The sequence below is a fragment of the Lepeophtheirus salmonis genome, chromosome 7, assembly GCF_016086655.4.
Source record: "Lepeophtheirus salmonis chromosome 7, UVic_Lsal_1.4, whole genome shotgun sequence".
Classification (NCBI taxonomy): domain Eukaryota; kingdom Metazoa; phylum Arthropoda; class Copepoda; order Siphonostomatoida; family Caligidae; genus Lepeophtheirus; species Lepeophtheirus salmonis.
Window position 1 is genome coordinate 40,921,101 of NC_052137.2, and position 18,266 is coordinate 40,939,366.

The following is an 18,266-nucleotide window of genomic DNA, read 5'->3' on the forward strand; positions in this document are numbered from 1 at the left end:
TTATATAATAATGGAACTTTAAAGTGTACTGTAAATACTTCAGCCCACCTCTGTATAGCCAAGTTGCTCTGCCTGATGAAGATAAAATTTATTACGTTTCTTTTGGTGAGACGGAAGGGACTATCCGATATATATCTTTAAAAAAAAATTAAGTATGCCACGTGATGTTGGACAAAAATTCGATGACGATAGTGTAGTCAGTTTTTGTATATTTTGTGACGTTTCGAATAAACCAAATGGGGTCGTAAGATGTCTTAGTGTTCTAAATCGGGATAATGTACGGATTCATTTCTCAGTTAGTAGGACTACATTGACACTTTTTAAACAAGTTAGTAAATCAAGGATGGAGTTAGAGGCTGCATTATTAGCACCTAAAATTGTTGAGCATTTAGAACCTCTTATACCTTTTCCTGTAAAATTGTGTGCCTGGATAGATTTGAGTATTGTATGCTATTGGTTACAGTCTGATCAATCAAGATGGAAACTATATGTAGCTAATCGTATGCAAAGGACAAATGAAATAATTTCTGCAAAGCAATGAATGCATGTTCCTGGTATTCAAAACCAAGCTGAAATGACGAGTAGAGAATAAAAAATTATGGAGACAAGGGTCTGATTGGTCGTGATTGTCCGAATGTTATTGGCCGAATAAATTCTCAATTATTGAAGACAAAATAATTAATGTTAAGGTAGAAGGAAAGAAGACCACATTTAATGTTACATAATAAAATTATTGAATACGTTTAGTTCCAGCAGTTACATGGTTTTTTTAGATTTAAGGAGTTTTTAAAATAGAATGGAATTTTCAACTGGTTTTATTTGTTCAAAAGAGCTCAAAGCAAGCCAGATTATCATAATAAGGCATAATCAAATGAAGTATTTGAAACATTGTACTTCAAATTGGAAAGTGATAAACATCTCACGAAAAAAGAACGATTTGTTAAATTGAATCCTTTTATGGACAATATCTATAATATTATTCGTGTAGGAGGTCGTTTGAGTAATATCAAAGAGTTATCAGAAGATGTAAAGTATCCAATTTTGATGTCACGTGAATCTAAAAGTTCTAAATTAATAGTTGAATATGAACATTTGAGGTTGTTACACAACGGACTAGTATTACACCTGCGTCGCTACGTCAGTATTATTGAATTAATGGTTGTAAAAGATTGGTATTATCAACTTGTAGACAATGTGTTGTATGTTTAAAATCTGTTCCTAGAGCTCATTTTCAAATGATGGAAGACCTACCTAAGGCGATAAAGGAAATTATCAAGACCTTTTATCCAAAATTCAGTGGGTTTTGCTGGACCGTTACCAGTATATCCAAATAAACACGTATCAAATATCCAAAGAAGGCATGTTAACAGCCATGGGTAAGAGAGCTGTTCATCTAGAACCTGTAAACTCATTATCTATGTCCGAGTTTCTTATAGCTCTCAGAAGATTTACGTGCTATAGAGACATACAAGAAGCCATGTTGAGTTACCATGGCAAAAGTTTTATTAGTGCATCAAGGGGTAACAAGAAATTTATGAGATTAAACAAGGACGAAATAATAAATTCATCCGTCTAAATTAAGGATTATTTAGAAGTTCATCCCACCTAGAGCACCTAATGACGAACATTGACGCTTCATACAATTTTGACTAGCACGTCTAACAACAGAACAATTAGAAACTTCATTGATTGAGGTTAAAGCAGTCATGAATAGTAGACCTCTTATGCCTTTACCATCTAACGTGAATGACAAAGTTTTCATACCCTCTCAATGCTTCTAACAGGATTTAACGTTTCAGATTTGCCTGATGGATTGATTAGAGCTAATTTACCAACCGATGTCTCTTTGGGAAAAAATAAACTCCACATTACAAAATTTTAGAAGTAGATGGATGTGAAATATGTGTTCAATCCTGAGGGCCAATCTGAATGAAAAAAAAAGTTGAAGTTTTTGAGAGGGAAGCATAGTTACGATTGTTGCTTAGATTCGAAAACAAAACGATTGGCCTATTGGAATGGTTATAAGTGTTTTTTCTGGTCATGAAAAAATTGTATGAAGCGTCAATGTTTGTCTTTGGAATGGTATGTTTTATCATAGACCTTCAAATAAGCTATCTCTTATCTTGCCTGCTAATGAGAATTTAATCTGAGTCTCTCATCCCGGGTGGTATGTTGGACAAATATAGCTATTTCTAAAAGCGCCTTCGGTCACTTTCATTGGTTGAAATCAGCAGGGTATCGACTTCCTTTTTACTATTATTGCGATGAAGTCTAAAGTTGTAGTGTGCTTCCTGTAAGAGTAAAATTAAGTGTAATTAAATAAAGTTTAGTCCAACTTTAATCGGAAGTAGATAATAATCTGAAAATAAATAATTGTTGCAATTTGTTTGAGTATAAAAATAAATTATTAAGGTAAGAGATAGTTTAGGATCAGTTAAAAGGTAAAACTTTAATTTAAGATAGTGATATATTTTCACGATGCTGATAAATTCATCAATTAGTTCATATCTAGTGCATATTTCTCTTTTTTATAGTTGCAGGTAATGGGACAAATAGGTCTTTCTAGGTAAAAGTAAGAGTTTTCTGTTTTCTCTCCTTTCCATTAGTTTTAATTGTTGTTGTGCCCGTCTTTATTTCTTCCGTACAACATAGTCTTAGGACCAGTCCTATCACTACATGGGACCAATCTTTAAGACTATCAGTTCTAAGACTTCTACTAATTCTATTAATTAAAAGAATTATGTTATTGAAAAGTAGGATCAATTTCATTGTTTTCAAATGTTTGATTTGTGTTTAAAAATCCAAACGTTAGCAAATGTTGATAAATTTACAATGATAGTCATACGTTTAAAAGCCAGTTCTGAATGTCTCTCAGTACTACAACTGATTAAAAAAAAAAGAAATAAAGTTGAGTGACGTCATCAAGGAATATACCTTATAAATTATTGGACTGATATGCAGGAGGGAAATGAACTGGAACAAGACTTAACAGGACGGGACTGTAGTCTTCAGTCCTGCATAAAGATCGACTCAACATTAGTTTTGGTACTCCATGGTATGGAGTATACGGGGGAAAAAATATGACAATGGAAGATTGAGGGAATTTTTGTAGTTGTAACCTGAGGGGTGTTTTTATTTTATTTCCTAGAGCTGGTATCATTACTATTTTATCTTTGAACATCTATATTAATAAAGCAAAGCTTGTCTGTTTGTCTGTAGGTATATTTTTATATCCATTTGTAGGTATGTTTTCTACAAACTCATTTTGAGTACATTTTAGAACTGCATAGATCAGGAATAGGGAACCTTTGAGACATGGAGTACCAACTTCAACAGTTCTTGTGCCACTATCAACAATAATGGTAAAAACATACACAAACTACGGGAACATGCTATAATTTGCATGTGCCAATGAATATGCCTCCACGTGCCAGTAGTGCCATAGGTTGCCGACCCCTGGTATAGATCCTTGATCTAAGAAATAATAAAGCAATTATCAGGAAGCGCTCTAGAGAAGAGTATTCACTCTTTTTGATATTTTACAAGTTGTCATGGAAAAAATATTATTCCAGTTCATTTAATTTATTTCAATTATATCGGATTGAATAAAAGTAGATAATATTACATATATATTCATATAATTATACTTCGATAAATTATCAATTAAGGCACCTTATATTAAAAATCCTTTTTAAAAAGATGGGGAAAATATTGATAGCTGACTCATTGCATATTTTCAAAAATTTCTATAATAATTTCTTATACAGTCGAAATGTCGTCATACCTTCTTTTGAAAATAGATTATACTGCAAAATTAGACGGCATTAAACCCATCTTTAAATATATTTAAAAAATAAATAAGCAGGGCATTAAATACGTGCATAAATTCACTAATCAAGTAATTCATCCACATCCTATAGAAAAAACAAAAGTTAACTTATCACTAAAAAAATTTTCAATCTACAATAGAGGCTTTAAATCATTATGATAAAAATTACGGAGAGTTGCAAAGTTACATCGAACCATTTTCATATAAAATTAAGTAGAAACCCAATTTCTAACGATCAAAGAACACAAACGTAGGATCTAATTTTATTTAGAGAATAGTTATTGAAATGGAAAATAATATCTGGGAAGCGCAACAGTTTATCCAATGAAATCTTTCAAACTATAATTCACGCAGTTAAAGGATCGGCATAGGACTTATCTCCTACGTATAAAACACTTTAGGTTTATATGACTCAGAATAATAAATTTTGACACCAGTGAAAGGAGATTCGGATGGTATCGTAAACCTGGCGGCGGTAATTACTTCTTGAGTTACAGAATTTTTTTTTTTGTGAGAGAAAAAAAAAAATTAAGTTCTTATTGAAAATAACCATTAGGTCCTTAAGTTAATTCAAAGAAATTTTCCCATTCAACTCTTCTTTAAAAAACGATAAAGATGGTTCATAAATCTTTTTGTGAATGATTTCTCATATAGATATCACAAACTTAGATGAAATTACCAGAATATAAAATGTTATTTATTACGTCAGCGTATTTATAGCCTTTAGCATAATGAAACTTTTACAACAAAATTTTTGTGTTGAATTCGTCTGTTCATCAGAAAATGAACTTATTTGTGTAGATGAAACTGGGGCACATTATATCTTAAATTCATTTTTGGATACCATGGATAGAGGTGGGCTCAAAAGACCAACAGATGTCATGTAGTTGATTACAATTCATCTTTATCAAATATTACATAATTTTTTTCAAGTACATAGATACTATAAGAAACACATTATTTACATTTCAGAATCCAAGACATCTATTTACTGTTACTGTAAATACTTTAATTAAAAAAGAAAAACATTTGTCTTGGATAATGACAGCAAAATGCAAAATAACCACAAATTTAATAACTTTTTAGATACAATATCTTGTACAATATGTATAATTTGTTAGTAATTTTTTTTCTTATCAAATGAAAATGAAAAATAAATAATTTATCAGAAAAAAATTAGTCTGCTAAATGAATAAATATGCTTCGATCATTAAATGAATAAATTTCGATTGAATTCCTATCTATAAATAAATAAATATGCCAAGTAAAGTTGTAATAATCTATTTTTTCCTATGATTTTTCTATAAGTTGAATATACATCATACAATTTCATTAATCATGTAACTATTGTAAATATTCACATAACATAACATCGATTAATAGTTATGTTCTCCAATTGATTTCAAGAAATGGTGAGCTGCTTTGTTGATAATAAAAATATTCCGAAGTTGATGATTGAATCACACCCATATTTAATAAATCTCTTGGGCTCTAGAATTGAAACAGTTTTTATAAGATTAATTTAGTATAATATTTAAAAATTATACAATACCACATTCCTTGACATCGTCGTGGATAGATATTCATTATCTGAACGTAGCTCAAACATAATCTAATGGCATTTGAAAGTTAAATACTATGTCATAAACGTTAATCAGCCGCTGTTAATTATTATATTTAATAAGCAATTATAAATTATGACAATTCTTGAAAAACGATCAACGGAAGAGAAAATATGTATTTGATGCTTGCTGATTTTGTAAGTTTGCCCACTGACAAAGAAAATAAAGGTTGATTATTTTAATGGTAGGTGTATTTTAACAGTGAGGGACATTTGATTATATGAACAAAACAAAAGTGTTTAGATGATCATTAAGCATCGGGGTGGAAACATTGAGGTTTGGGAGTATTTCTCAGCAAAGTAGAGATGAAAACTTCACTACATCGAAGGGAGGATGCCCATCCTCGGGGAAATCTTGCGTGATAACCTAAGATTACATCAGGACAGGGAACTGAAAATGGATCTTCTAGCACTGCAATAAACCAAAACTTACAAACATGGGAACAAAAGATTGATTAAAAAAGATAAATCACAATAAGGTAATGTAGTGGCCTTCCCAGTCTCCAGACCTCGATCTCATCCAAAATCCTTATAAGTGGGCAAACTTACAAAATCGACATGAGATCAAATACTTATTTTTCTAGACTAAATAGTCATAATGAATACGACCTATTATATTCCACCACTGAATGTTAAGAATCGAGTTATCCTTACTAGTTATGAGTCAAAATGATTCTCGATTAAAGTAATATTCCATTTATTTTAAATGTTTCTGCCTAAAAAGTTATTCTCACACACACCATATAATCAATACACTAAGTAGAAATGATGGAAGTGATTTGGTAGATATCAGTGTAGGGATATACTGTTCACCAAAGCTCAATTGGGTGTTTACTTCAATCATTAATATCCAGGATTGGAACAACGCCACTGAGTATTTAATCACGGTAAACATTCATAAAAGTCAATTGATTATTTTATAAAAAATTGAATTAAAGATTAATAATAAATGAAAAATATCAAACTCATATTATATAAAAATAAAAATATGCTTGAATAAAAACAAATCAACCCCAGAAATTAAGGAACGATAAATAAAAGGTCCTATTTTTAAGAGTTTAATATACAATCTTTGTAGTCCAAAATTATAAGTTGGTAAAATAAAGTGTCTCATTTCGCATTAATGATCAACAAAAGTATATTTGATAATAATATATTACGTACATGTAATCAAAAAATGAGATTTTCGTAATAAAAATGAGGAGAAACATGAAAATAAATGCGTGCAATACGCGGTACCCAAAGAGAATATTTATTTATTGGCAACATTTTTGGAACTAAAAAAACACATACCATGAAGTAAGTTAGAGATATAATGTAAATTATTATTGCAAAATATATGTTTTGCCCATAAGACTTAATAAAATAAAAAAACATGTAACTTGATTCAAATCAATAATTTAAAAAAAAAAACCATCAAAATTTCATTTTTTGTTGTTGAAATTTTACAGATTTTCAAATCAAGACGCGTCCATAAAGGACCATTTTTTTGGATTTGATGGTTCTTTTTTTGTTTAGAGGAATAAACTGCAGATTAAAAAGTATCCGGCGATACCAAATTCCAAATTTTTGTCATTACGGGACACCTTAATTTATATATTTTAACAACGAGCGTGTGAACTTAATCTCATATTAAAAAAGAAACGGGAATTGCATTATGTAAAATAAAAAAATGACTAATGTGACTCTAGATGAGGTTTTAGCAACGAACAAGGGTAGGTACAGATGACCATGTTAATTTTCGGTTTCTGTTATTTTTACATAGAGGCAAGTCATATTATTTTCAACTTTAGTATGCAGAATAAAAAGAAAAAAGGAACTAGGAATGAATATAATTTTTGTTGCATTAAAGGTCTACCATTTTAAATATTTTTGTTTTTTGTTGGACGTCATTCATTATCAATAATTTATTCAAACATATTAATCTATTAATAATTAATGTAAACCCATATACTAAAACTATGAAATATGAAATTAAGTCAAGATTAGAAATATTAAATCAAAGAAACCTTATCAGGTTCCTGTTGTAAATATTTTATACACTTCTATATTCAGAAAAGATAATATAAAAATATTTGTTACATTATGATAGCTTAATATGAATGGAGGGACATTATCTAATTAAATTGGATTCTATCCTTATAACGAAATCAAATTCAACTTTTCATCCATATATAAATCTTAAATTGGGATTTTTTTTTAAAAAAAAAAACAATTATTCTTTTAATACTAGATCCATTTATTTATTATCCAAGTTCAATAGAAATACGTCCACGATAACTTGGAACTATCTTAAAATTCAACCTGCTTGATAAAAATGAAATTTGGAGTGTATTTGTTAATATGAAAAAGTTAGACATGATATTAAACAATACATTTATTCAACATGTCCTCCCTCAGCAGCCACCATCTTCTCCATCCTGCCCCTAAAGGATTTGCATGCCCTGATGACTTCCGCGGAATCGACAGCATTCCACTCCCTCGTCATGGATCCCGCGAACTATGTGGTGAAGACTGCAGGGACCTCTTCTCTCTCCTTGGCAAGCCACCTGTCATTCTGGACGTTGTAGCTTCTGTCGACAGTCCAGTTCTTCTCGTCGGAGAAGAAGATGATTCTTCCTCCATGGCTCTTCAGGTCATTGAGGAGACGCTTACACTTTGGTGAACCTGGTGGCCTTCATGGATGCCGTGAGGATGTGTTGTTTGGCCATTCGGTATGACCTGTACCCGAAGTCCTCATTCACAGCCTTGGAGACCAGCTGCTTGCTCACTCCACGGTTCTTGGCTAACCTGGACAAGGAAGTCCCCGGCGAAGCCTTGATGGACTTCCGGAGGCCTTCAAGGAAGCGGGGAGCGCGGATTCGGTCACTTCTCATGTTGTGGGGTTTGTGGCAGACCTTCCCCTTAACCTCCCAGGCATTGAAGACCCGGTACACCGTGGTCTTGGGGTAGTTAAGAAGCTTGTAGATAGCAAAGGGATTGTGTTCGTGCGAGCCAATTCGAGGATGGTGTCTCTTCTTGCTTGTTCCATGATGACAATTGTTTGTTGTCAAACAATTGTGGTGGAAGTTATAGTGTATTGTTCACGCAACCTTTTATATTAGTATGACAGAACCCTGAATATCCACATTATGGATCTGGATGAAGTTTAAAGTAGTTCCAATTTATCGTGGACACCCTGTACAAGGTTATGCTATCATGTAATCGGGCTTGCCAGAATTTTTAATTTGATTTACCGAACCGACTACTAGGCAAGACAGGCAAAACTTGCCGTCATAGAGTATAACAGCCGTACCCTAACAGTTACAGTCAAGGAAGGCGATATATAGCTACTATTGATCACAGTTATATTCTTTGGTGTGACTATTAAAAAGCTTGGTGGAAGTCAAACATCAGAAAAATATTAAAATTATATTGAAATTTATACTACATATTCAAATTATAAATGTTTACCTATAACTAAAACAATGATATATTATTGTAGATTTATATTTTTATGTAACTACGTACCATAATTTATTAAATAAGGAAATGACATAATTGTATCACAATATTGGAGGATTTTCTAAGTTTCCACCTTGGGATAAGCTAAATAGGTAGAAAATAAATAGAAGAGAGATTCAATAATATTGGGGAGAGTGAGGATACATGTTAATTTTTTTTCTTTTTAAACTGTGATAAGTTTAACAATTAAAAAGATAATTCAACGGCCAGGCAACATGACATAGGTAGATAGCATATCAAAAGTAGGATACTTGGTACAACAGGAGGAGACATGATACAAAGTAGGAAGAGACATGGCTTATAGATGTTATAACAGGATGAAATACGTAAAACTGCCAATTCTTATATTCAAGCATTTATTTTACTTTTTTATTACAGTTGGTCAGCATAAAGTAAATACTTATAATCACATATATAAGATAAACAAATAAAATATTTACAGAAACAGAGCATAGTTAAAAATAAAATTCAAGAAATATTTTATTTTACTATTTACTGTGATTTTTAGTTAAAGTATACCATGAAATTACACACAAAAAAAAACCAAACTTAATTAAATGTAATATATTTATTTATATATAGTACGGGTACATATATAAAAATGAGGTGTAACAAGTCTCCTCCCGTGTGTTGGAATCAGAATAAATGATGTTGACTGAATATTGAAACTAATTATATATTACAAACGTATTAATTAATTGAACAACAGGCTAGACTATGACATTTAATAAAATTTAATTAAAATCTCATGTTTATAATAGAAATATATATCAACAAGCACTTTAATGTCGAAATTATCTATAACTGTAAGCATTAGGCAACCCGAATTTTATGTTGATTCGATAAACAAAGGATGACATTCAATGGTATAAGAAGGTTGTTTGATAACATTACATTTTAAAGCTATTGCCAGTGTAACATGTCTCCTCCGTAACAAGGTTCCTCATTCTTCCTTACGTATTTACCTTTATTCTATCCCACAACTTCCCCTCCGAAAGAAACAGAAAAAGGGCCCTAAAATAGTTGATACTTAGCCAATTCTTAGCAACTATAGAATTAGTATTTATTAGTCTTTGAGAACTGTTAACAGTTCAAATGAGTTAATTCTAATTAAACCAATCAATATCCAGAAGATTAAGTAGTCCAATAAATTATTATCTTCAATAAATATGATTTTTGCATAATAATTGTTGGAAGACGATCAAGTACTTTGAGTGTTAGTGATCAGACTGCTTGATATTTAAACCGTCATTCCTAAAGGTCAGAACGTTAAAATATCTACAGAAATTTCTCTTATAGATTAAGATTCTATTTTTCTGTGAGCTGGAAGCAAATAGAAAAACCAGAATTATCTTACTAAAAAAATAAGTAATTTATGCAACATATTAAATCCACTATAATAAGAATATTTTAATACTATGATTTCATTAAAAGGATGTGGATGTAAATATTTACACTTTTAATTTTCTTTTCTTTTTACAACTACACCTTTCGTGCGAAAGAGTGATATCCTTTAAGTTAGCACAGACAATTATGCAACCGAAATATTCTTTAAAATATGGCTACTATATAAGTAAACATAAAATTTTAAGCCTTTACGTGCAGAGAATAATTAATTGTTGTTTTAACCTATTTATTATTTAAATAATTAATATTATAATTATAGTTGAAAATATGGAACATTTCTTCTTCATATTCACTAAACCTATCTTCTTTTTTTTACTTGGAAATTGTATATAATTGATAAACTCTATATTCTTTGTAAATATGGGAACTTCTACTACTCTACTTACAATTATAGGTATTCAGTGTTGTAAATAAGTGTATAAACATTAAGTTTTGTGGTATTGCACCATGTATTACTTAAAATCTCGATAAACTATTCACTTTTAAAGTCAAACAAAACTGTTTTGATTCAATAAATAATTTAATCTAATCGTTTAGGTGAAACATGAATTACTTAATGTAAAGTAATCCATAAATAAAAAATTTTCCCCAACAGACATTTGTCTCGAATATAAGAAAAAATAGTATGAATTATGAAGAAACTGACAAAATAGTAACAATATTATGGATACTCCTTCAAAAATTGTCTTCCTTCGATGAGATTTGTCTTCCATACTCACTAATAAATAATGTATCTGATTAAAAGTTAGACTTGAAAGGAAGAGAAGTAAATTCTATATAAAAAAAAAGTTCTTTTTTTGACCAAATTCAATCACAATGGAGCACTCTTTCAAGTTTAACCCCCCAAAAATGAAATATTCCGACAAATATTTCGTCTTTCCGCTGATCCATGATTAGTTACTTAAATTAAAAATGATGGTTTTTAATGGGCGATGGGATAAATCCCTATTTTGGCGTTCATTGTTAATCACTTTTTATCAAAAACTAATTTTTCTCTTTTACAACTGTTATTTAATGGAATAATTATTTATTAATTATTTGTAAGGTTCTATGAACGAGGTTGGGTAGCTACTGTCTAACCCAAAAATATGTAATATATTCAGGAGCATTATATTTTAAGGTTTTTGGAACTTTTTTGAAAAACTCCCCCCTAAAAATTACAATATTTTGAACCATAATTTGTAAAATTAAATTTTTTGGAACAAAATTTGTAAAATTAAAGTTCGAAATACTACATTTTTTACAAAAATTCAAAAATTTAAGTTCAAAGTATTAAATTTTTTGGAAAAAAAAATCACAAATCCTCAACTATTAAAAAAAAGTTAATTTTTTTGCAAAAAATATCAAAAAATAAAGTACAAAATATTAAATTGAAAAAAAATTCAATTCACAAAAAGTTAATTTTTTTTGAAAAAATTTCAAATATTACATTTTTTCGAAAAAAAATTCAAAAATCCCTAGTTAATGTCAAAATTTTTTATTGTATAGTAAAAGGCAAAAATTCCTTTATTTGGAGGGGAAGGGAGCTACAACACCTCCAGCCCACCCTCTGCGGAAACTCCTGATACTAGACCCATTGGTATTATATACCATTTTTGGATGTAGAATATAATAATAGACTAAAGAAATAAACTATAATAAAATATGGTTGGCTAGGACCAATATCTAATAAGTGAAGTAAGTAATCAAACTTAAAAAATGGGCCAAATGGACTTAGTATTTTAAGGGTTAAAAACATACACAGTGCGAATAAGGAAGTTGCTTGCATACTTGTTCCTTGCATACATCTGTGGAACACAAATTTAAACTAATTACTTTATTATTCTTTTAAATTTCTTGTTACAGCTTGAGATGGTTAAATAGTTCCTGTTTATAATAGGTACATAATATATAGAAAAAATGGTTCCACTTAGATGTAAAATGTGAAAAATATATTTACTATGTATTATATCCTTCATAGATTACAAGTATTTATCTTAAAAAAATATTCATACAAGATATTGATACATAAATAGATATTAATAGCATTGAACCATAAATTAATTAAAAAAAACTATTCAAATTTCATACGAGGATCGCTTTAAAAGTCCGAGAGATGGCACTACTTGCGTGTATTGAAGTTATGATTAGTTATTAGCATCTCATGTAAGAAGACACACCAACTTTCAGTAAGATCGGTAGATTTCTTTTTGTCTGGCACTCATTTGAATGGAGGAAGTGGCGGGATTTTTAAAAAATGGACGAAAAAGAATTTCGTGTGTTGATTAAGAATTACTTTATGAAAGGCTAACGCCTCAAGGGACTAAAAAGAAACTTAATAAACATTATGAGGACTCTGCACCTTCACTTAGAACAGTTTATATGTGTTGTTTCAAATTTTCGGAGTGTACATAGGTACATTATTCTTCTATATTTTTCTTAATTATACAATAAACAAAATTTTTCTTACATTACCTTATTAATTTTTTAAAATTAACTCCTTATTTTGATTGACTCCTTATCACGTCAGTACCCTTACATTTTGAAAAAAAAATGTAAGGGTATCTTTTTCAATTTTACATGAAAACCATTGCCTCTTTTCCAGAGTTTTTCTATAAATGTTTCCAATAGGTAAAGTATTTGTTATGGCTCTGTAAATGAACCAATACATGGAATAGTACCGTATTTTTCAATTTATAGTATGCAATATTCTATTAACATAAGTCTTTTCGCCCATAGATTCCAGTTTGTTGTTTATTAATCTTATATATTGTGTTTTTGTAGATTCAAGAACTTGTAATCTCTGACTGTCGATTTTCTATTCCCCTTAAGAAATTGAAAAAAACTTTCTCCCTGTCCAATCTCCCTTCCACGTATTTTTATGTTTTTAAGAACTCTCATTATCTCTGATTCCACAAAGTAGGTCAAATGAAGGTTTCATGGAAAATATCACCCACATAATCTAATTTATTCTTCATTGACACAAAGTCAATAGAGGATTTTTAATGATAGGTTCCAGCTCATTGTTTTAATTATCTTCGAAGATATATCCCTAATTATTATGGATACTATTTTCCAATATTTATTAATTTGCCCAATGGCTCCCAATAATTTGACAGGGCCTTGACTCTTAATTTGTTGTATTGAAATACTGTTAACAATAGTTCGTCCTTAGAGAAGTCTTCCCAACCAGTTTAAATCATTTACAAACAAAAATTGAGCCTCCGAATACTTCAACTCTATCCTCAAAATCCCTCACGTTAATTCCCTTTATATAATTGGATGAGTTTATTTCCCGGATCAATGGTTCAAGTGCTAGAATAAACAAAATGGGAGTAATTGGATCGCTTGCTGAAATCCTCTGTCTATATCAAAACCGTTTCTCAGATCAGCATACTCTGTTTGAAGATTAGAAAAAGTCGCCGCTATCATTCTTATGAGCTTATCACTAGATATGTCCAAAAAATGCATAAAATTGGAGTTAAATATGCAAATAATAATCAATTTAAATATATTATTTTCTAGTAGAGGATGATGCACTTACTATTCATAGAGAAAAAATGGATTGTAAAAACTTCAATAGCTTTGGGGTCAAGATGGATATGATAAACGGGGGTGGGGAACTTAAAAGATGGAGCTCTATTGTTTTCGAAGGAAAATTTAAGAAGTGTGTAATCAGGGGTGTTACTATGGAACTAATACACATTTTCTATCGAAAAATGCAAATGAAGGTCGAAAATGGGACAAAATGCAAAATAATCATATTTACATAATTTGGACATAACTATTTATAATCAACGCCATATTTGGTCGACAAAAGTATTAGATGTTCGAGAGATATGCTGTCGAATGCCTTCCTGAAATCTATCGATATAATTGCAAACATAAGTATCCTTTTTTTTTTTGTTTATGATCTTCTCTAACATTCACCCCGATTCCACCAAAAGTAATGCGAGTATTGAGCGTTCTTTTTTTCCTAACACCTTTGATACTTAGTTTTTTGCATGTACTTTAGTATTCCCCTTTTTGATTCCAAACCGGTCAGACTGAGCTAATCCAACAAGCTCCAGTGACGAATTACATTAGTGTTTATACAAACTACATTATACCAACTTCGATATTACAGAACAAATATAAGATTATTCATATATATTTATCTCATTGTTAGTAGCACTCGAGGACTAAAGTGTCAAAATCCAGTCTTTCAGATGGATCTAGGATGTTTACCGTGGGCATTATGGTTTACACTTGCAAACAAATTTGTGAAATGGTGCCCTAACACCTTGAAAGATGATCATGCATTGACCTCAGAGACTGTCCTGAAGCCTCTTATGTAAATAAAGAATCGACCTTCTACTTTATCTCATATTTAAATTGAATTCGCCAAATAATCATATTCCTATATCGGCTTATATTTGAGTTTCTAATACTCCTCTTGAAAATATCACAAACAAAATATTGTTGATTTGAAGGTTCTCACATATATCCATGTGAAGAACAAAAAAAAAAAAAAGACCGTAAGACTTTATTTGAAGTGTTGTTGATTTGGTTTAAATATAAATATCTACATACATCTGTATACATATATAATAGAGTTTGTGTATGTCCTTTGTGGGCCCCCACATCGTTCTGCCTATGAGGTCTATGGATGGTCTTATTATATACTCAAAACACAAAAAATGTTTTTTGGAGCTCAAAGAGACAATATATGGAGTTGAGTTATAAATGAAAAAGTGACTCACGTCTCGAAAAACAATTATACGCATAACAGCGTTTTCTAAATTTATTCAAAATCAAAAAAGTTATTTGCACAAAAAAGAAATCAAATAATCTATATTAGTTTCCAAAGAATTGAGTGCATATTAATAGTGCAAGGAATACTCGAATACATATTTAGTCTAGTATTCACTGGTTAATGGAACTCTGAAGACCATTGTAGAATCCTTCCGCAATGTTGATTAATTTTATTTTGCGATTCACTATTCTATAGCCGATTTAATGAGCTACATTATAGGAAATAAACTCTTGGGGTAAATCATCATAACCAGCGAGCTCAAAAAATTCATCGATAACATCCAAATAGGTATACACACTAACGCAGCTAAATTTTTATACTAAAATTGAGATCGTTGGAGTATTTTAATTTGAAATCTAAGTTTACAAATTGACAGTAGATATTTTTAGACTTATGAAACAAACATCTTACAATGTTTGTTAGAGGAAACACAGTATAGGCATTAATCATTGCCTTTTGAAAAAAGCATCAGCAATGTTTCATGGCATAATCATGTTTTTATATATTTCAAAGTAGTTAAATGTAGGGTAAGATGGGGGTCTGAAAGATGTATTTCTGTATTTGAAAGCTTGTCTTAAGAAATTGGGTAAACTTCTTAAAAGCTTTATGTTAGCATTACATATCTTAGGTATCAGTTAAAATAACCTAGAAAAATTTAATGAATGTAAAAAAGTCAGGTATGCCAATTTGATACCAAAAAAAGGGGGGTAGACTTTTTCAGACTTTTTCTTGTAGAAGAAAAAAAATAGCTCTTTTAAATAGTTTATCTTCATATAATACTCTTGCCTACTTTTTGATATTGAAGTTAATTATGTTTAAATTTACAGTTTTTTTATAAGTCCATTAAAAAAGGAAAAAAGGAGGGATTATTTTCCATTTTACAATACGAAGAATTTCCCGTTTTTGATTTTTATAACTTATTACTTGATTAATTAATTTAATTTTGATATGTATATGACTGTGCCGCCCCGTCATGGACCATATAGTTTTCAGCTCGGTGATGTGATATTTCCATCCAGATTCAATTAACTGTGTCGCTTTTTTTAATGCAATCACACCTTCTGGAATGAATTTAATTTATTCAAACATATCTAATTCCAATGATATACTCCAGATTTCACCGTACTGCTAATCCTGTAACGATTCTCCGAATTTTCAATGAATATCCCCAAATATACTTCTTCATCATATACAACCAAAACATTAATGGCATTTGGGATCATATCTCATTGTTTCTAAAAGCATTTCCCCATACTTTTAAAATTATATAATATAACTTCACATTTAACGATATTTAGTGGGGTAATGCTTATGAAGTTAAGCAAATCTTGTGATTTTAAAGCAATTTTTATAAAATGACATCTCATATATAGTATCATTATAGTTTATTCATCAACCAAAACCAATGGTTTAAATAAAAAAATGCCCTAAAACCTATAAGTAGTTTAAATTAAACTACTATATTTAATTTACTAAAAAATTTTGCGTAGTAAAATTCAATGATTGGAAATATTATAGATGCATATATACTCCTCTAGAGTATAATGAACCAATTAAACCTCTTTCATTGGCTTTAAAGCACTTTCAATCTTCCAATTACTCTGCATAAACTTATTAGTTATTAAGACGGTGTCTTAGTTTTTTTTTTTTTTTTTGATCAATATAACAAATTGGTTTTGAGTAAGAAATAAATCCTAACAATAACAATTTATGGGACGTATATTTCAAGAGAATTTCTTTCAAATAACAGGATTTGCTTAACTTTATCAGCATGATAGCTAAAAATTCATTAAATGTGAAATTATATTATGTAGTTTGATATATATATAAACTAGCTAAGCCTCTCATTTCTCCCAAGCCCATAGACCTATCACTCTAATCTTTTTTTTAAAGTGATATTTTAGGTAAAAAAATATAGTGAAGGCCAACCATACTTTTTTTATTAAAGAATTAAAAAAATGGTTTAAATTATTTTATTACATAACTCAATAGCTATCAAATTCTGGGCCTGAAGCAATTATTTTACAAGTCATATTTTTTAATTCTTTGTTTTAGTATATGAAAGAAATTGTTTACATATATCATATTTGACATACTTCTGACATATTGGTTTTGAAAATGGAACTGTTGGAAGGCTGATATTCGAATAATGTTAAAAGTATGTCAGATATGATATATAAAAAGGCTTTTTTGTATATTAAAACAAAGTGTCACAAGTAATACTTTTGCTATAGACTCACGGAAGGATGTATTACATAAATCCATCAGATGACTGACTTGCGAACAAAAATCTAAAACACAAGGGTCTTCAAATACCATTTTTAATCAAATTCATCCTTCAAAGGAGTTCAAAACTCATAACTAGATTGAGTTACAGATCTAAAATTTCATTTTTGAGTTTTTAAATAATGCAAACATCGGTGCAAAATTACGGAAGAGGATTACAAGTGGGTTTGTCCCTAAACAGAAGAATCCGATACGGTTGGAAATAGCAACGAAGACTATAAGTTTTCTCTAGCCTAACAGAAATTCGAGCAAGATTTTGCTCTTTTCTTATTAAAAATATTTCAACGATGACGCCACTGTTAATCAGTGGAACAGCTGCTAAATAACAACTGAACATTCAGACAATGTCTAAGCTTCAGTGAGACATGTAGTCAGAACAAAAAATCCAATGTTCAGCTCAGGCAAAGTCTCCCCTCCCACTTTTGGGGAGAGGATGATCGGCTCAATGCATATGCTTACATCGAACTTCTGGACTATACTTTGGGCTATAGAAATGTTCGGGTACAGCTTTGATTTCACTCAAGCTGGAACTCCGTGTCATTGAACCACTAAAACCCAGTTATTCCTGAGAGATAACTTTCCAGACTTTTGGGACCTCAACATGGGGTCAACCTCTTCTCCAAACGCGAACTCCTTGGACTCCTCTATCGAAGTGTGTATAGAGGAGATGAATTTTGCTACTCCTCACAATAGTGTCCAGTACCTAGTGGCTTCCATCAAGAAAGAGTGAACCAAGCTCGAACCTGACTGCAATGTAAAGGCTTGAATAGGATTTAATCCTCTTATTGATGCAAGTATTAGAACTGAGGGCTCACATATTGGCTTAAAGTTGTACCAGACACTAT

General features: G+C 30.5%; 2 long non-coding RNA genes across 2 annotated transcripts in view; one reads left to right on the forward strand and one right to left on the reverse strand.

Annotated features, from left to right (window-relative positions):
- On the forward strand, positions 1-7,647 carry LOC139905905 (uncharacterized). Its single transcript, XR_011781025.1, has 2 exons — positions 1-3,055; positions 3,244-7,647. It is a non-coding gene; the product is annotated as an uncharacterized lncRNA (long non-coding RNA).
- LOC139905904 (uncharacterized) overlaps positions 5,095-18,266 on the reverse strand; it is a 26,077-nt gene continuing 12,905 nt past the window's right edge. The window contains exon 3 of the long non-coding RNA XR_011781024.1: positions 5,095-9,038. This is a non-coding gene — a long non-coding RNA (uncharacterized lncRNA). The remainder of the gene's footprint in view (positions 9,039-18,266) is intronic.